This window comes from Eupeodes corollae, chromosome 2 (genome assembly GCF_945859685.1).
Source record: "Eupeodes corollae chromosome 2, idEupCoro1.1, whole genome shotgun sequence".
In the NCBI taxonomy this organism is placed as follows: Eukaryota; Metazoa; Arthropoda; class Insecta; order Diptera; family Syrphidae; genus Eupeodes; species Eupeodes corollae.
The window spans coordinates 156,994,169-157,015,271 of record NC_079148.1 but is presented as its reverse complement, the minus strand read 5'-3'; the positions used below and the strand labels follow the sequence as shown (position 1 = coordinate 157,015,271).

Sequence of the window (21,103 nt, the reverse complement as noted above, 5' to 3'; positions counted from 1 at the left end):
GGATTGACTTGGGAGCATTTACCTGCTTTGGGTATAAAAACAATTTTAACTTCTTTCCATTCCGAGGGAACATGGACCAGGTAAAGACAGCTGGTAAAAATTGTCTCAAGGATTGGTACAATGTCAAAAGTCTTTTGTAACTCGGCTGGTATTATTCCATCTGGTCCTGCAGATTTAAATAATTTGAAGCTGTTGAGAGCCCATTGTAGCTTATCCCTTTTTTTCAGCTTTTTTTATTTATAAAAAAAACCGTTAATTGGATTTCATTTCCAAAAATATACTTGTTTGGTATCAGGTTACAATATATTATACAGAATTAAATTCCAGTCTCTAGCGTTATTGATTCGTCAGATATTTAGGGTTAACCAAAACGTTCACCTTTTTTGTAAACTGCTATGGTAAAAATCGGACCTATTACAATAACTTAACATGGAAAGTTAATAAAATAATAAACTGCATCAGTTTTAGCAAAGTTCTTAAAATAGAAGTTTCTCATTTTGAAAATGCGTAAAAACCTTCTGTTAGAATTTCATGGTACTATTTGACAAACACAGTTCAAACGTGAATACATAGTCTGACAGTTCTAATTAACGTTTCATATGCTATATTTTTAAACAATTGCTCGTAAAAGAAATAATCATTTTCTTCTTAACAAACTTCAGAAATAGCGAAACAATGAACGCACCCACTTCAAATTTCAACAAACCTTAAAAATTAAATTTTTAGTTCCAAATCTGTCAAATGTCACAATTGAAAATGTTTTTAGTAGTGGTGCGAGGTTATTTATGTCTCCAAGAATTAAATAATTGTCTGGAATCCCATCGTTTGCAGGGGAACGTTTGTGAAAAGTTCGGTTCAGTGCAACAAAGTTTCATCTTAGAACTCACTTTTTTTTGGTTGCAAGTAAGCGGAGTCGACTGTATTTGAAATATATGCAATCTATGGCATAGAGAAAAACATGGATGTAGTTAGAAAAATAAACTCTACTAATTTCATTGAGTGCGACCAAAAATAAGATATTGGACTTTCGTTCTTGATGTTTTCTAATTTTATACAATTCGCTGAAGGGTTTTATTTTGTTATGTTTTATTCTATTATTATTTATTTTTGATTGTTTGAGCTCGAAATTTACGCACTCTCATTGAGAGAAATCGGATAACGAGGATTAAATATTTAAACATATTCCCACAAGCAAATGTTCCACTATAATCGTATAATATTCATAATTTGAGCTCTTTTAGACAAAGAAGATGGCTTATATTCATTTCCCAAACTACTTAACATAAAACTATGAATCAGCGTCAAATCAACATCATGAACATTTCCCACCAGACCTGGAATATATGTATTTGGAGAGACAAAGTCTTCCTTTTGTTTATTAATGTATATTTCTGTTCTATATACGTACAGGACACAGGAGCTGCTTTTGTTACCCATCATATTATCCTCTCTTCGTCTTCATCCTTTTTAAGCATACTGTCTGAAAGTCCGCTGTCTCGTTTGTATTAAGGCAGCAATCCACTGGTCATCACTCTTTCATGCTCCACCAGTGTGCCTAGCATTTGTTTCTGACATAACTCATTATCCTTAATACCCTCATCACAGGGAAGAAACTAAGACAAATAACAATAAACGTATACTATATACCCTTTTGTTTGTTTGATTAATTCAACTGTATTATAACCAAAAGTGTACTCTTCGAGGTAGTGTACGATAGGTAGGTAGGATGTCTTTCTTGATGCCAGAGCGGAGATGGCATCCCAAGTGAATATTGTTATCCATATGCCACCAGCATCATGCCATTTATGGAGACGGAAACTGACCATAAAGGCAACAGCCTCTTTCACAAACCACCTTTAGTCCATCACTCTCTTTGGGTCTCTCCGTTCGTTGTAGTCATCTTTATCGTCTCGTTGCCATTCAGCTACTGATGCTGTTCACGACAAATGCTGTGTGTTCTAGATAAGTGGCTCTGGGTTACGGTATAGGAAAGGAACTCTTTCTCTATAGTCTATAGTGTGTACAGAATCTGGTGATCTGGGAGCACGATTCAGACATTTGTAATTCTATATCCTTCTCGGAAGATGGCAATGATGACGATTAAGGAACAAAGTGAAGGTATTGTTTGCTATGCTGATGTCATCCTTGCCAGGAATAACGTGTAACTAACTATATCCTGGCTGGATGATAGAAAGCATTGTGCTGTGCCTATACTTTTAGTTCAGCAATTTCTTCTTCTTTGTTTTTTTTTTCTCCTGTCATGTGCCCCTGAACCAAGTTCTGTATCAAGACCAAAGTGTACGTGACTGAAAAACTGGACAACAGCAGGAGCATAGCATATATAGTCCTTTGTCGGGCAGACCCTTGTCATTTAAATATTTTGACAGCTTACACAAATTTGTCAAACTGACCCCTTACTATAAAGAGTTGGATGAAGTGAACATTTGTTAAATGGATAGGTATAGAGTTTATTTCTGGCTTTAAAAAAATAAAAATAAACTGTTTCTGAAATGTTTCCACATGAAACAGACATCCAAAAATAAATCAGACATTTTACAAAAAATTAGTTCTAATAGGCTTTTCAATGGAGATAAGTATATTTTGAGAAACGGTAAAGAGCTTCATCCTTTTGTTTAATTTATTATTAATTATTGTTGAAAGATCTTTGCAACATTGGCCATGAAAATAATAATATACACGTGGAAGTTCCAGACAAAAGTCGTCTTCAGCCATTTTACCAATAAAATATTGGATGAGTTTGACCAACTGCTATTCTGTTTTTAAAATACAAAAATTCAATTTTTAAAGAATTGGTATACTTTGGACTTGATTCCCTGTGTCTGCCATCAATGGTGACCCAAATTAGCCAAATATAAGAATATATGTATGTCTTAAACGCTAAAGCCTTGGCCAAAAACCCCTTTTCAATGCATTTTGTGAAATAAAATTCAAGGTGGAATTTTATCACAACATCCTTCAACCTACTGCTAATGTTTTCCAAACAAATAGCAGCCACTGAATTGAATAAAACCTTCGTTTGAAAAACCATTGATCCAAATGTCACCGTTCGAAACAGTATCGGTTTCCAATGCTCTGCTTTTTCAACCTTTATTGTAATCGGCAATCCAATTATCGCAATGATCACCAAGAAAAAAATTGAAAAATCGAAAATAAAATACGGCAGCTTTCTTAAAAGAGGAACTTACAGTCTCATTTTCCTTATTTGTCCCGAAAATTTGTGGTACATTTTTTTCCCCCATATAGAGTGCATTCCTCCGCAACAATTCGGTAGAAGTAATAGCCTCTAATGTACCTCACTCTTTCGACGAATCATCGGTTTTCGAAATGATTTTTCAGAGCAATGGTTTTCAATACCGTATACGAATAGGTATAGCTTTTTGTATTATGTTTTCCATTTGGAGTGCTTGTTAAATTGCCTCGGATTGGGATCTTCTCGGTTGGTTTGCATCTTCCAAGCAAAATTTCTTTCACCATCAAGGATATATTCTTCTAGACCAAGGTCTGAAACATTCGTGCTCCATTTATACAGACACTGTGTCTATCTTATACGATGTGCAAGCAAAATGGCATGGTGTCCATTAAGATAGCGGCAACAAATAGCTCGATTTGGATATCGGCCAAAAAGACTGAAAAAATACTATTGGTACTTTTTCGTTGTATCCAGTTGCTCGGATATGCTTCTTCCTATAAAATGGAAAAGAAGACGAAGAGGAGGGTGGCTGGTATACAATATATATTTCTATATCCTCTATGATGATACCAGGACTTCTGTAGGCACTTTGCACGAAGCTGCTGTTTGGTGTGGCACTGCTGGTGGCTATATTGTGCGAAACTTTGTGCAAATTAAGTGCAGGAATAAAGTGGCTCGATTTAGTTTCTCCGAAAGAGCATTCTTATTGAATGTGAATGTGTACTGTTTTTTTTTTGTTTAGGGTGAAGAGAGGGAGAAGGAGGTTTGTGGGCAAGTGTGCGAGAAGTTAGAAGCCTTGTTGAACATTTTCGGGCACATTATCTTCCTTGGTAGACCATAAATAAAGGATCTCTCACAGAAAATACCGTGCGTGGGGTTTTATTTCTTTTTTAGTTTGTTGGTCTGTGGCTTGAATGTCGGTGGTAGAGGGGAAGGTATCCTGTGTCTTTTCCTTTTATTTTTATATTTATATAATTTCAATTTCTCTTTTTGTCTTTATGCAATCGATGAACAAATTTTTATAAGGACACGCTCCGATTGTGATTGAACTTAGATATTGGGGGTGGGTACTTGATTTTTGTGTGTGCAAAAAATTAGGTCAATTTAAAATCAAAACTATTTTTAAGAAGGTGGGGGGGAGTCAATAGAACAATATAAGAAAAAAAGAGGGAGTTAAAAAAGTTTCAAAAGAGATAACACAAAGAAGGACACTTTTAACAAGTTGTGGGTACGAACTTAGCCTTGCTTACGATAAATTTACCCGTTTTTAAAGTTTATAAAAAAAACATATAAAACAAATTATTAAAAAAAACTTTTTTGCTCCCTCTTGTTTATTAAATTGAATGACTTTCATTCATTCATGTTGATCTCCGATTAAAGTTCTCTCAGAAACGAATGAATTTCAAATAAAGGGGAGGATTTTTTTTTCTCGCACATTTAAGTGATTGAATCCGTCATATTCATGTATTTTATTAATTTGAAATTTCTCAGAAATGGAATAAAAGTGTCAATTTTTAGCCTTTAAGTCCTGCGATCCTCCAAGCTTCGAATATAAAAAAGCATCATGTATAGACGTTGAAAATGTGATGTCACCTGCTGGCATGTTTATCTGGTCATTGAGTATTATTCAATTTGGCGCTATGACAAGTCAACCAGCGTTTGCGAGATTTAAATTCAACCTTTAGTGACTTTTTAAAAGAAAAAAAAAAATTAAATTGAATTTTATAGATGCATAAAATATGTACATATACTCTTTATGCATACAATTTTGAAACCAATAAGTACTTTTTACATCTTTAAAAATGGCAGTCACAAATGCATTTCAAATATAAGGAAATATTATCTATACTAATATTATAAAGCTTAATAGTTTGTTTGCTCGTATGCTTGTTTGTTTGTTTGACCAAGTTAATCTCAGGAACTACTGGTCCGATTTCAAAAATCCTGTCAGTGTTAGATAGCCCATTTATGGAGAAAGGCTAAAATCTGTATAACTTCACGCTTAGACTAATGCTAGCCGGACAAAACACGTGAGTAGGGGAACACCCCAGGGTGGTGTTCTTTCGCCTCTTCTATGGCTTCTGGTCATGGATACAATTCTGGTTAAATTAGAAAGATTGTGGAGTGAAGGCGGTAGCCTATGCGAATGATTTGGTGCTATTGGTGTCAGGAAAGTACACCTCTGTGATTAGTGAAGAAAGTTAGCAGCTGGGCCACGAGTTTTGGACTAGGAGTTAACCAAAGTAAAACTGCACTGTTGCTTTTTACCACCAAAACTAAAGTACCGCCCTTCACGCTACCTCGACTCAACGGTCAAATCCTATCATTGTCTTCAAGTGCAAAATATTTGGGAGTTATACTCGACCCTAAACTAAACTGGAAACTAAATATTGAAGTACGGGTTAAGAAGGCCTGTGTTGCCTTCTACGCCTGCTGCAAAACTTTTGGCAAAAAGTGGGGACTTCAGTCGAAGATGATTTTATGGACGTACACAGCCATAGTACGGCTAATCTTAACGTATGGGTCGATTGTATGGTGGCCTGCTTTTAGCAAAGCCTATAATATTGATAAGCTAAAGAAGGTTCAGAAAACAGCTTACGTGGGCCATGCGTACTTGCCCAGCGGACGCCTTAAATGTTATTTTGGATTTTCTACCAATCGACCTTTTTATTAAATACATAGTTTTCTGCAGCGCTATTAGGCTGAAGGAATCAAACAGCTGGTTGTCAAAACCTTATGGTCACAGCAACTCAACGAAATTGATTCCATCAGATATTATCTCGGTAGACACTGACTACTGCACTCCTACTTTGAGCCTTAGTAAGAGTTTTAAGGTTATTTTCCCATCCAGAGAAAATTGGGAGGATGACATCGTGTCGATAGGTTTCGACACAACCATCTTTACTGACAGCTCAAAGATGGAGTGCGGAGTTGGTTCTGGGATCTTTTCTGAGTCCCTAAATGTAGCCAAATCCTTTGGGCTTCCTGACTTCTAGCGTTTTTCAGGCTGAACTACTGGCAGTAAGGGAGGCATGTACTTAAACAAAGCCCAAACCAAAACCGAAATGCGGCTATCTTCACAGACAGTCAGGCAGCTGTCAAAGCCATTTACTTGGCCACATCCTCATCTAAATTGGTCCAGCAATGTCGGGATGAGCTTGCGAGCCTGAATATTAACCTCGGTGTCACCCTGATCTGGGTTCCGGGCCATAGTGGTATCGTGGGAAATGAACGGGCTGACAAGCTAGCCGGGCAAGGATCAGCCCTTCATAGTTCAATTGCGGAAATGGTTAACATTCCTCTTGGTGCTATGAGGGGTAAAATCTTTTCAATCTACCAAACTGACTCAAACCCAAGGTGGAGCAATTTACTCAACTGCATTATATCTAGGAAGATACGGCCCACCTATAATAAAACCCGTACAAACGATCTTCTATGCTGGCCAAGGCAAGACAAAGACAGGGTTGTTGCGGTTTGTACCGTTCATTGGCCTATAGGAGTTCATGCGGAGAAGTTGGTTATCTCCTACAACACCTTTTGCCGTACTTGTAGTGAGCGAAGAGAAAGTGAAACGATAATCCATTTCCTCTGCAAATGTCCTGCTCTGGCAAACACTAGAATGAAATACTTTATAAAAGCATTCTTTCACCAGCTTGATGAGCTATGTGAGACAAAGATTAGAGACCTAATCTTTTTTCTCAATGCGACAGAATGGTTTTAACATAAGTTTTTGGTGTCAAAACGGCGCACTACAGCGCTAATTGGATCTCAGGCTAGGTTGCCTTGAGATCGCCATTTCTACCTACCCTAATACTAGACGATCACCAATAAAGATTGTTTCGTAATCTGGTTGTTTGCTCCAATGTTTGTTTGTTTGAGCAAGTTAATATCAGGAACTACTGGTCCGATTTCAAAAATTCTGTCAGTGTTAGATAGACCATTTATTGAGAAAAGCTTTAATCTATATAACTTCATGCTAAGCCTAATACTACCTGAGCACCAATAAAGAATGTGAGATCTGAGAATTAGTTCCCTTCTAAAAGCTTTCACAATTACGAATAAAGAATAGTTACTATAGTTCTAAAAACAGTTTGAATATGTCTACCTTTTGAAGTTGGTTCACTATAAGCTTGTTTATGCTAAACAATTTGTTCTAAAATAAAGCATGCGAGCAACACCGCAGGACGCAGCTAGTTAAAAGCAATTAGTTTTAATATATTTGTATTCATGGAAAATTATACGATCCTTGCCACATTAAATTAAAGAAAAAACGATGCATTTTTAATTTAAAATAAATCACGCAACTTAAATGCACACATGAAGAAAAAAAAATCATGAAAAACCCGACAAATTTCCTCAATTCCATTTTCTCAGTTTTCATGACCGCACACCACAACTCCAAGGCCCAACTCGTTTCATGAACCTTTCGCTTTAAAATGAACAAACCTAAAGCAAGAACAAAAAAAAATATTGCATTCCCTAAAGAATTCAGCGGGAACGTTAAGTGCTTAGTATTATACTGCCATGCCCCATCACTTTGATAAGGATCTCTGGCCTCGAAGGACTCAGTGTGCCGAAATATGTGTGTTGAATGTAGCTGTGAGGTTTTTCAAGTCGAAGAATGTTTGTATTCTTTTTTTTTTTAACTAAAGTAAAATGAAAGAAAACGAAGAAAAAAAAAGGCAAAACAACACCCCACCAGAACGCCAGTAGAAGCAGCGGTACCGGTGCCGGTGCCGAGACTATTCCAAATTTTGCAGGAGGTAGATGTGCGCCACCATGACTGTCTCAAAAAGGAAGAGGATTCCCCTTCAATCCTTCAGTATGTATTTGAGTATGTTCAAGGTACAACCCATACGCTATACGGTTCTACCCCACTTTTATATTTATTACATGTATAAATTCCGAAAAACGTGTATATCAGCGAAAGTAGATTGAAGTATAAATATTTAATTGTTCAGAGTTCAGTATGCGAATTCTACGACCGATGATGCTGACTACGAGTGCTAGATACACGAACAAGTGGATTAATAGGACAAAAGCAAGAACTCAAGGAGGCGAAAGAGCCAGAGTAGTCGAAACGGAACTGAACTGAACTGAAGGAATCCAACTTGTATACTGTATTCCGTATACGTGCAGCTGTACATATACGTATCTTATCTATATCCGGATCCAGAAACAAATTAAGATGTTCTCTTCCAGGACGATTCATGTAATTTTCCAACATGGCAGTTATTCGGACGTAAAGATAAAGATTGTAGATAAAAAGATATAAGATGCAGATTGAATGTAGATATTTTCTGTTCGGATAAAGGGTTCGGTGTGATGGGAAAGGAGTTATAGATAAGTGCCAGGATTGAAGTTGTTATGGCAGCAGAAATCAATCCATGAGACGAGTCCTGTATACTATGTATGATGCTACTTAATAATTTACCGCACGAGAATTGTCGGGGTTGAATTGATCTTTTATGTCATTTTTAGTTTTCGGTTCTTCAAAGTAACGAATTATGCTAATTATATCCATACATAATACATTTTTGATCCTTTGAAAAATAGAGTACAGGAATTCGATAAAGCTGGGATTAATATGATGCACGTGTAAAAAGTAAAAGATGTGTTTTGAAAACATTTGTTCAATCTTAATTTACAAAGGATTATTAAAGCTTTATGAACTATGAAAAACAGGAGCAAATGATTCTAGATCCTTTAACACATCCTCATTATTTTTAAAAATATAACTAAGGGTAACAGTGTAATAGATCCTGAACCTTATTTTTTTCATCTAGTTTCTAGGGTTTAAGTCAGTAAAAGTATTTGAAAACCCATAAGCACAATCCAACCCCAATAGACCTTCTAGTGAATTTTAATTTAAAATTCATACTTCACTTAATTAGGAAGGTGCCTTACCTACCTCTGATGTTTCATTATTATAATTATTATTATTTTTTAAACTCTCGATTAGGCATAATTTAAATATTAATGTCACTATATGTGTTCATTTAATTCCCTTTTTCTATTCGAAAATATATTCACACTGTCGAAAATACAAAATGTGTACAAACCTGACAATCTAAATATGTACATACATCCTTGAACAAAAATACTTATGCTCTTATACAAACTACGTGGCATAAGGGGAAATAAATCCAACCACAACCATCCGAAGCCGAACCGTCAACATGTAGTCTTAATAAATGGTTTTCTGGTAAGCACAAAGCCAAACCTTAAACCCGTTTTTTGGCTCAAAGCTCGTATAATATACACACGTTCGTATAGAATATACGAATATGAGCATAAGTATCGTAATTTATTCATAACTTTCTAATCATTGGCTCGAAAATGGGGTGCCCCAACCAGCACCAGGAATATCAGAGCTACAGAGGAGCACATTGTGCGTCTGAACAGACGTTTTTGCCATATAATAATTCATATAGGAAATATACACGATGAATATAGAACTATAAATGAATTAAATTAATAAATGGTCGAGGGGACTTGGAATAAGATTATAAATGATAGGTTTATTCCAAAAATGAAATAAATTTGACAGTTGGGGCCGCAAAAATAGACAAATAATATCTTCTCTTATATTTTATTGTTGATGCCAAAAATGGTTTAGAAATAATCTCATACTCATATGAGTATGAATATGTTCGTTTATGTTCATTTTAATCTCAAAAACACTAAAGTTCATATATAATATGTATTTCTATATATTATACATTTGTATGTCTATGTCAATATATAGAAAGTTGTGATTGCGGCTTGAATCCTAACCTCTGAGAGTCAGAGTTACCATATAAATATTTATCCAAGATTTTTTAAAGATTTATTTTCCCAGGAAGATGGTAGTTTCTTTTCAAACTTTTAATATAGGGTGCTTTTTAGCTGCACACAGAAGTCAAGATGGTGAATGTCTATTTTTTGACAGTTGAGAATGTCAAATTGTGTTGACATTTTTGTTCAAGAAGTTTTGGCAATTCATAATGAATCGTTGAAAGTCAGAACAACACTGAAAAGTGTTTATAGACCACTTCTTCTATTTCATATTGTTTGTTGATGAAGCTTATTACTGCTTTAAGGGCCTCGTCAATTACCAAAATTCCGTACATACTTAAACTTTTACCGAATCTGGTCCTTATTTCTGTCAAAATATGGAAGCTACTTCCATGAAATTAACTACCAGATTAACAAAGTAAAAATGCATTCTTATAATACGAGGTGTGTTCAAAAAGTACCCGGAATTTATAAATTTCGCGGGTCTGGAGAGTCCGAAGGTAATTTTTTTTAATTATTCGTATGCCCCTAAAGTATGATGCAATTTTCAGCTATATTCACTGTTTACTTTGTCTGTGGTAGTTTCTAAGGCTCGACGTGTTTTTATGAGCTCGGCGATTTTTGCAAAATTAATTCCAAAACTGCTGAGTTTTTACCTTAAAACAATCGGATGAACATTTCCCAGGAGCTGTTAAATGACGTCAACAACGATCCAAGTTTGCTTGAAAGGGTCATAATTGGTGATGAAACATTGGTGTACGGTTATAATGTCGAAACGAAAGCACCATCGTCCACTTGGAAGCATCCAACGTAACTTTGATCAAATGTGAAAGTTTTGCTAACTGTTTTCTTCGATTAAAATGGCATAGTGCATCAAGACTTCTTTCCAAAAGGTCGTACGGTTAATAAGGAGTATTACTCTGAAGTTTTGCGACGTATGCGTGAAGCAATCCGAAATTCATGGCTTTTGCACCACGAAAACGCACCTGCTCACTCGTCGTTGCTTGTTCGTAATTTGTTGGCCAAAAACAATACCGCAGTCATGACCCCAACCTCCATATTCACCAAATATTGCTCCATGTGACTTTTTCGAAAGTTGAAGAGACCCATAAAGGGCATCGTTTTTCTTCGATTGAAGAAATTTTCGTTGGTTTTCGTCGTGAATAATACATTTTATGAGAACTAAAAAGTCAAATGTTTGACTCCCACGAAATCTCATTTTTGAACCAAATCGCTGAGAATGCTCAAGGACATATCAAAAAGTGGATATCAAGAGTGCTTCGAAGATTGGAAAAAACGTTGGCATATCTGGGGGGACTACTTTGAAGGGGACCACATTGATGTAAACGAATACAAAATATTTTTTTTTCGAAAAAACGAAAATTCCACGTACTTTTTCAACACACCTTTGTTGTGTCAGTATTTAAAGTTATCAACCGTTTAAAACAACACCCGAAAAAGTTGTCATTTATATTCTCAATCCTTCAGCAATATCAAGTTGGGGAAAACCAAAAATTTACAGAAGGTTAATTTTTTAGTTTTTACGTACAAAACACGGATTGAAATGGATGACAAAATTGTAGTTACTTGAACACGCAAAATACATAATTTTGAAAGATGTCATGTTATCTTCAAATCGAATTCACTTTCTATTCATCGACCTCAAGGCGGAGTATGACAGTATCTATAGAGAAAAGCATCCCTGTCAAATTTGTTCCTTAAAGTTTCGAAAAGTTCTCACAGATGTTTTTGATTTCAAAAAAGGTTTTTAAGATAAGGGAATGCATCCCCATTCAACGCTTTCAACATTGTTCTGGAAGGAATTTTTCAAAACTCTATCGTCAACACTAGAGGCACAATGTCCATCCAATTACTCGGATACAAAGATGATATTGACATAAATATAAAATAAAAGTGTGATGTCATTGATACATCTTTGAGCGTTCCGACAGAATCAGAGGAGATGGGCAGTGATCTGATAGCAAGTCTGACTCAGGCAATACCGTGCTCCGGTACAGAACGGCCCCAAAAATTGAGGTTATCAAGACACTTTTGCAGGGTGACTTCGACAAAATTCAGCAATATTGCGATGACTGGAAGTTGAAAATCAACTTTCAGAAATGCGAAGCTTATCTGTTCAGGACTCTGCTGTATGGAGCCTCAAGGGATAAAAGAAAGAACTGGAAAAATCTAGTGATCGTTGGACCAAATCGACAGCCACTGGCGTAGAAAAGTGTAGTAAAGTACCTTATCATCTGGTTGGATCAGTACTTGTATTTCGATAGATATACATATGAGTGCTGCTCTGGCCAGAGCTAGGAAAGTTTTTACAATGACAAAACGGTTGTTTTTTAGCAGCCGTCTTGACAGTAGGGTGAAGGTGATTTGCTACATGGCCCTTATCCGGCCGATGATTGCCTATGGGTGCCCGGTATGCTTCAACTTTGCCCCATCTTAAATGGAAAAGACTCGGGTGCTTGAAAGACAATTTCTGCGACGTTGCCTTGGACTACACAGAACACCAAAGTCGAAGTACGAACATTACTATTCTAACGAAGTTATATACAACAGATCCAACATGAAGCTTGGTAGGGTCACATTGCGAGAGCGATGTCGACGACTAACACCTTAATTTTTGGGGCTTACTACCCTAACAATGAGTACTACGAAAGTGCACGTTTAAGTGGAAACACTTCTAAAGCTTTTCTCTATTTAGACAATCGAGGGCTGATACAGGTTCCGCTATCTACCACGTCGTAAAACTTTAGATAGGCGACTCCTTTACAGTCGAGACGTCCTCGCAGTGGACGGAGCCGAGCGCCTTCGGCTCAGTAGGACTGTTTCCGATATGGACCGCAGAGACAGGGTGAGGCAGGACAACCAGTTTTGGTAGCTTCAAATTGAGAATGTCATTTAACGTTGTCTAGGGCGTTTGGTCTTAGCCGGCTTATAAAGGTTTAGGGATTAGGTTAGGGGTCAGGGTGGCACCAAAAAAAATGATAAAAAAAATACAAACAAAACAAAAAAGAGCAAGAGTTACCATGAGCAGCCATTACTTTAATGAAGCTGAGGCATTTGTCTTAGACAATACCAGCGCTGAAATTAAATGGATAATAACTTTTGTAAATTTTAAAGTCTTTTTAGGCACTCATTATCACGACTTTTATTCATGGCATTAAGGCTTTAAAATTTTAATTGTTATTTAAGGCCCAGGTCAGTCGCGGACTGTAGCTCTACCTTTAGTAAGTAATTTTAACTGTATGTCTTATAATAAACTGCATATGGCAACCATAACCGGAATTTTTCGCTAACACATTTTAAGATCCTTTTTCCTCTTTGCATTATGCTTAGAGTCTAAAAGACTTCATGAAAAACACAAAATATAAACTTGTAGAAAAGATATCAGATGGCAAAGTATATTTTCCCATGTTTGAGTAATGTTACGTTCCGTCTGTTTACGAATACTCTTTCTCATATATACATGTGTACGTATATATGAAGAACCAAGGTGAGACAGTAAACTTCTTGACTTTGAATGATGAATGGCGCCAATGCCACCCTCTCAAATGAATCACACATTGTACTCGTACGTCGCTCTTCCTCGTCATACACATAACATACATACTTCTACTCGTATAGGTAGAAATAAGGTACACCTTAACATACATATGTATATGTATCTGCATATAAACGAATGTTGATATAGCTTACCCTCCTATTATGTTTAGTGCTTCGTGAAAGTTAAGTGAATGAATGAACACATCCGGAATTGAATTATTCAAATGTTAGCTTTGTCCTGTTTTGCCCTCACACTTCCTTCCAGGATACGACCTTAATTCACTTTTTATTACATCATTACTACTTATGTGAAAGTGTGGATGCGAATGAGCGATATGGATGGCATGGCTGGCGTGTAGAGTATAGGGCCGTCGATGTCGAAACGCCGAATACTGTACATCGAACGCCGAGTGCTGAACGCCAAACGCCAAAGCGCCACCGTATCCATTAAATGAAAATTATAAGACCAAAGGAGTCGAGTCAAAAAGCTGTTATGAAACGACGAAACGAACATAATGGATAATATGGAGACGAAAAGGTGGGGCTTGAGGGCTACTCTACTACAAGCTAAAGCAAAGTCGAAAGCATCATCATTGATGATGGGAAAAATTTATTTGCTTCTTTTTTTTTTACTTCTGTTGTTCCGAAACAGCCCTCCTTTATTTCGATACATTTTTTGGCCATAATGGAAAGTTGCCGCTTTTAGAGAAGACCGAACACGTAAACAGTTTTTTTTTTTTCGTGTCGTTTTGGAAAAACTTCTTAATGGGACTGTTAGCTGTTGGCTCTGACAAAGTCCGGGAACAAAAGGCAAAGGAAAAGGAAGACTTCTCCTCGCAGAGGTAAAAGCTAAAAAAGGCAACCCTATTCTATGGATTGCTTCCGAAGAATTTTACCGCAGAAATGATGAGGGTTTCATCGGTTTTCGTGGCTTTGTGCTATCTCGGCTTTCTTATTTTGAAGCTATTATAGTGAAAACGAAAAGTCGGTTTTTTGGTAAATGAGCTTGGTTGGTATAACGGAAAGGTACCTGGTGTATACTTCTACATGTATTTAAAAGAACCTGTGGTGCTCAGATAAATTAACAATCTTTGGTACACATTATAGTATACGATATGTGTTGGTATTTTAAAAGCCTTATAAGAAATGTTTTATTTGGTTCTTATTGTACACGAGTAAAACATAAATAATTTAGGTTCGAAGGTAAAAGCTATAACATACTTACCTTTGAAAAACCCAACAAAACATAAAGACTTGAAGTAATTTAAGCTTCGGTTTTAACGTTTTTAATTAAAAAAACCTCAGCACATTTCAAAAAATTAGTTTTTGCAAAAAGTTAAATTGACTTTTCTCAAAATAGTTCAGGAAATGATGGTACATAAGGAATTTGAGAAGCTTTCCATAGAAAAGAACACCGTGTTACAAACTTACAATTTCCTAATTTTTTTAATTTTTTTCAAACGAATCTGCAATTATTTGGAATTTCACTAACCACTAACCCTTTCCTGTACTTCACGCCAGACTGTGTAAGACCCTTCTTTTCCAATCAAGATCCTGTGCAAATAATTCGAATATCAAAAGTATCCTTTTCGCATCGTATCTTGATGAATTTAGGGTATATTCTGGAAATGTTTACACCTCGTTCTTATAAAAACAAACTCTCATTCCCTAAATGAGGGTAAATCCATCAATTTATGAAATCCTTTTCATGGTAAAGAGAAAATCAAACCAGAATTGAAGGCCAAAACAGAGTCCTTGACCTCAAACCATCCAACGCGATAGCCGATAACATCAAAGGAGAGGAATTGTGCTCATCAAGGTGGAAGAGGTCGTCCAGAAAAGTGTTTTTTAAATGCAAACATTTACCCAACTTGGCCCCATGTGCGATTGACTTTGAAGCTATCGACTTTAGGCAATCATTCTAATGACTATCTAGAGGATTATCTTATGTTGTTGTAGTTGTGACCCACAAAATAAAGGGATAGGGACTTACTTCCGGGGTTGGTGTCTAGATATTGAGATTACACCTTGTTATGTGTGATATTACCAACATTAATCTCCTTCATTCCAAACGATTTTCATCCGACTTCATGTTCTCGGGACATTTGTTCCTGCAAACGCTTCATTGACCTTTCCAATCCCGCTCATCCACTCTGTGGTTGAAAAATTATTAATTACCTTATTTTATGTGGAAACGTTTTGTTTCACGTATTATGACGTCTTTGGGGACTGAATTCCCATACGACGATACATGAACATGACACGATTCGGTCAGGAGAGATTTTTCATGACGTCTCAGCATTGTTTTTCATGCTTTGAAGGGCGGATTAATGAATGAATTTGAAATTTTAAGTAATTGGACAAAAATAAAAATGGCGCCCAATTAGAGGGCCACAACTCATAACTCACAAATCTCGAGTCACGTTAACTGTGTGAAAATTAAATCAAGCATGCAATCACATAAAAAATACATAGCACGAGAATTCTTTCCCTTTCTGTTTCTGTTTCTGGGTGGAAACGTTAAATGAGAGACATTTCAAGTGTAATTTGGTGTTTAGTGGTCGTTAACGATAATAACATAGTTAAAAGGGTGTTACTTGCTGTGGAAAAATAATGGCTCAAAGTAAAAGCGTATGAAGTTTTGATTAATCTTAAAATTGGATATAAATACGTATTTTATTTATTTCATTTTTGTTTGTATTCAGTTTCAATGTGTATGTATTTTTTAAAGATATATGAATGTAAATAAATGGGAAATTATTGACAAAAGAAAATTCTCTCCCTATCAAGAAAATGCTTATTAAAATTTGCATGAAAATAGCCCCAATTTAATGTCGTTTATTTATTCATGAAACACAGATCCGATTTGGGTCACTTTGGGGAAAATACTCTCAATAAGCCGATTGTCTTAGCATAACAGTTGCCAGTTGGACTCTGCTCTGATGGAGGGCTGGAGCTGGACATGCCATGCGTTTTTCTCGGACAACGAACGAACGTAAGCAATTTTCTTGGAATAGCTGTTCTTAGAAGTTTGGGATTTCCACTGCCGAACCGATTCCTCCGACTGCTGCCAAAAGGAGTTTGGGGATGGAGGGAGAGACTGAAAGCCTTTTGTGAATATGAATACCACCTACTCATATCCTTGTACATATGTATATGGTTTTGGGAAAAGTACTTGATTTCAGTTGTTTGTTTTTTCTTTGTAACTCTTATGCTGTGTCTTTGGAATTGGTAGGTAGAAATCTCAGTGATAAGGGGATAATGGTTGTCAGTTAGTATAACACAATAGTTCCCTAAGGGAAAACATCATGTTTGGATGTTTTGGTTAAAATAGGATATCTTCTTTTGTATGAGGGTTTTCCCCCATCTAAAGGATATGCTTAGCTTATGTATGGTAGATGTTGGACTGTTTATGTAATTGAGTTGTGAATAATTTGCGATAAATAAATGTTCGGCTTAGCAATCGTTTTGAGAAAGAGAAAGGGAATTATACCATCAGGATAGTATTTCAAAAGGGAATTTGTCGATATTGGATAAAGTGTATTTGAACATACGAGTATTTATTTTACCAAAATTGCAGTTGAATTATAGATTTAGTACGATTGTAAAGTGTATTTAGAATAGTACAAGATTAAAAAAAGGCATTTAGCATTGCATATGTACATGTACAATATTTTTTGGCATTTACTTTGTGAGGTTGTCAATTTTTTGTGGCTTATTGTTGAAATCTTACATTCGAACGTCCGTAAGTTTGGGATAATTTTGAACTCGAACATAAAAATAGCATTGAATAATGAATGTTTAGCCTTAAGAAAGGTTAAATCAAAATAAATCATTTGTTGCTTTGTTTTGTAATCTTATTAAATAAAAAAGTCACCAAATTTAGAAATGCTGGGTTTAACACAATGTTTTCTTCTCATGATAAAATTATCGAATTTATTGTAACTTAAAGTAACGTGTAAGGAATGATGTTGATTGAAAAAATTAGTAGACGGTTTTTTACAAATCAAAAACTTTCAGAAACTTTTTTTCAATTGGAATACTTGGACAAAAAAGTAATGATTTGATGATAAAACGTCACATAAAAGTGGGTTTTGAATTGGCACTCTTCAACATACTCCATTTATGGCCAGTTAACCATCAGTAAAGCATTCATACAAAATTTCGAACTCGAGACTTCAATCGAACATGACATTATGACCCAACTTGAAGCGCGAAACTGGAGACATCTAGCTAGGGACTGAGCTAGATGGAGAAGTTGTTGGGTGAGGCCCAACAAGTTAAAATTTGAAATTTAAAAATTTAAGCAGATCCGTGTTAAGCTTTTTTTCTAATTTATTTAAGACCGGAAATATCGTAGGTTCACGACGTTTTTTTCGTAGTCCATAGCTCAAGAACCAGGAGGGCTATCGACTTCAAATAAACTTTTTATACAGATAATAGTACAAAAAGATACAGAAAGAGCTCCCAGGAAAATTGTTTGGGTAGTTTTTTTTACCATAGCATTTTAAAAAATAGATAGCCATTTTAGTTAACCCTAAATATCTCACGAACCAATGACACTATATTGTACCATGATACCAAAACCAGTACATTTGTTTGAACAAATCCAATAGAATGGAAAAATAATTTTGTCACTTTGAACATTTTATGAATTCAAAATGATTTGATCTCCAAAACAATTTTTTTGAACGAAAATAATATTTTTAACATCTGGTAAAGTTTTGAGAAAAAAACGTATTGACAGTTTTTTTACAAAAAATAAAAACCTCAACAAAAACTCAAAAGTTGGTAAACATTGATTATCGACTCAAATATCTTTTCGAAACATTGAGATTTTGACTTTGAACTGCTTTTATCTATTAGAAAATTTTGTTTTCAACATTTAGTAAAATTTTGAGAAAAATCAAACAATTTTTTTTACAAAAAATAAAAACTTAAAAGCAAATTAATAAAATTTGGTAAAAAATAAATTTCGACTCAAATATCTTTTCAAAACTTTGAGATTATGGCTTCCAACTAATTTTAACTTAAGGTAGGTAGGTAGAAATGGCGATCTCAAGGCAACCTAGCCTGAGATCCCATTAGCGAAAGATTTATAGATAAGCTTCGTAGCGATTATGTTAGAGCCATTTTGTCGCATTGAGAAAAAAGATTAGGTCTTTAATCTTTGTCTCACATAGCTCATCAAGTTCGTAAAAGAATGCTTTTCCAAAGTATTTCATTCTAGTGTTTGCCAAAGCAGGACATTTGTAGAAGAAATGGATTATCGTTTTACTTTCTCTTTGGTCACTACAACTACGGCAAAAGGTGTTCTAGGAGATACCCAACTTCTCCGCATGAACTCCTATAGGCCAATTTCCGGTACAAACCGCAACAATCCTGGCTATGTCTTGCCTTGGCCTGCATAGAAGATCGTTTGTACGGGTTTTATAATTGGTGAAGCATATCTTCCTAGATATAATGCAGTTGGGTAAATTGGTCCACCTTCAGTTTGATTCAGTTTGGTAGACAGAAAAGATGTTACCCTTCTAAGCACCAAGAGAAATGTTAACCATTTCCGCAAGTGCGCTATGAAGGGCCGATCCTTGCTGGCTAGCTCGTCAGCCCGTTCATTTCCCACGATACCACTATGGCCCGGAACCCAGATCAGGGTGACACCGAGGTTAATATTCAGGCTCGCAAGCTCATCCCGACATTGCTGGACCAATTTAGATGAGGATGTGGCCGAGTTAATGGCTTTGACAGCTGCCTGACTGTCTGTGAAGATAGCCGCATTTCGGTTTTGGTTTTGGCTTTGTTTAAGTATCTTACATGATTCCCTTATTGCCAGCAGTTCAGCCTGAAAAACGCTGGCAATGTCAGGAAGCCTAAAGGATTTAGCTACATTTAGGGACTCAGAAAAGATCCCAGAACCAACTCCGCACTCCATCTTTGAGCCGTCAGTAAAGATGGTTGTGTCGAAACCTATCGACACGATGTCATCCTCCCAATCTTCTCTGGATGGGAAAATAATCTTAAAACCCTTACTAAGGCTCAAAGTAGAAGTGCAGTAGTCAGTGTGTACCGAGATAATATCTGAGGGAATCAATTTCGTTGTGTTGCTGTGGCCATAAGGTTTTGACAACCAGCTGTTTGATTCCTTCAGCGTAATAGCGTTGCAAAAAACTATGTATTTAATAATAAGGTCGATTGGTAGAAGATCCAAAATAAAATTTAAGGCGTCCGTTGGCCAAGTACGGTGCCCACGAAAGCTGTTCTCTGAACCTTCTTTATCTTATCAATATTATAGGCTTTGCTAAGAGCAGGCCATACAATCGAACCATATGTAAAGATTGGACATACTACGGCTGTGTACGTCCATAAAATCATCTTCGACTGAAGTCCCCACTTTTTGCCGAAAGTTTTGCTGCAGGCGTAGAAGGCAACACATGCCTTCTTAACCCGTACTTCAATATTAAGTTTCCAGTTTAGTTTAGGGTCGAGTATAACTCCCAAATATTTTGCATTGGAAGACAATGATAGGATTTGACCATTGAGTCAAGGTAGCGTGAAGGGCGGTACTTTAGTTTTGGTGGTAAAGAGCAGCAGTTCAGTTTTACTTTGGTTAACTCCTAGTCCACAACTCGTGGTCCAGCTGCTACCTTTCTTCAAAGCTGACTGCGTGATTTCACTAATCACAGAGGTGTACTTTCCTGACACCAATAGCACCAAATCCTCCACATAGGCTACCGCCTTCACTCCACATCTCACTAATTTAACAAGAATTGTATCCATGACCAGAAGCCATAGAAGAGGCGAAAGGACACCAGCCTGGGGTGTTTCCCAACTCACTTGTTTTTTTGCGATTGTATTGCCTAGAGTGGCTCGAATCTTCCTACCACTGAGCATGGAAGTAATCCATTTTCGAATGAAGTCTTCTACACCGAACTTAACGAGCGATTCTTCTATGGATTCGGTAAGGACGTTGTTAAAAGCACCTTCTATGTCTATAAAGGTGGGAAGAGTCTAGGAAGGTGGCAAGAGTGGATAAAGGATTGTTTGTTCTACAGTACACACTATATCATGGAGTGCAGTTTCCGTAGATTTGCCCTTAAGATAAGCATTCTGAGAGCTTTCGAGAGGTTGTCCAACCAGGATTTCTATAATATGGTAATCAAGAATGCGCTCCAAGGTTTTAAGCACAAAAGATGTTAAGCTCCCACTTTCGGGATACATTTTTGTTTTCAATATTCTGAAAAAAATTTAGAAAAATCGAATTGACCGTTTTTTTTACAAAAAAAAACCTAAAGAAAAAAATTAATAGAAGTTGGTAAAAATTGATTTTCGACTCAAATATCTGTTCAAAAATTTGAAATTATGGCTTCCAATTAATTTTCACTAATAAGAAATATCATTTTCAAAATTCGGAAAAGTTTGGAGAAAAATCGAATTGACAGTTTTTTTCGCAAAAAATAAAAACCCAACAAAAAAAAAAACAATACTAAAACTTGGTAAAAAATTACTTACGACTCAAATAGCTTTAAAAATTAAAAATATTAATTAATAAAATATTGT

The 21,103-nt window shown here is 36.1% G+C and overlaps 1 protein-coding gene across 3 annotated transcripts in view; it reads right to left on the bottom strand.

Annotated features, from left to right (window-relative positions):
• The window catches only part of LOC129947319 (lachesin), a 79,164-nt gene that overhangs the window by 32,371 nt on the left and 25,690 nt on the right, over positions 1-21,103 (bottom strand). The gene's annotated exons all lie outside the window — the stretch shown is intronic.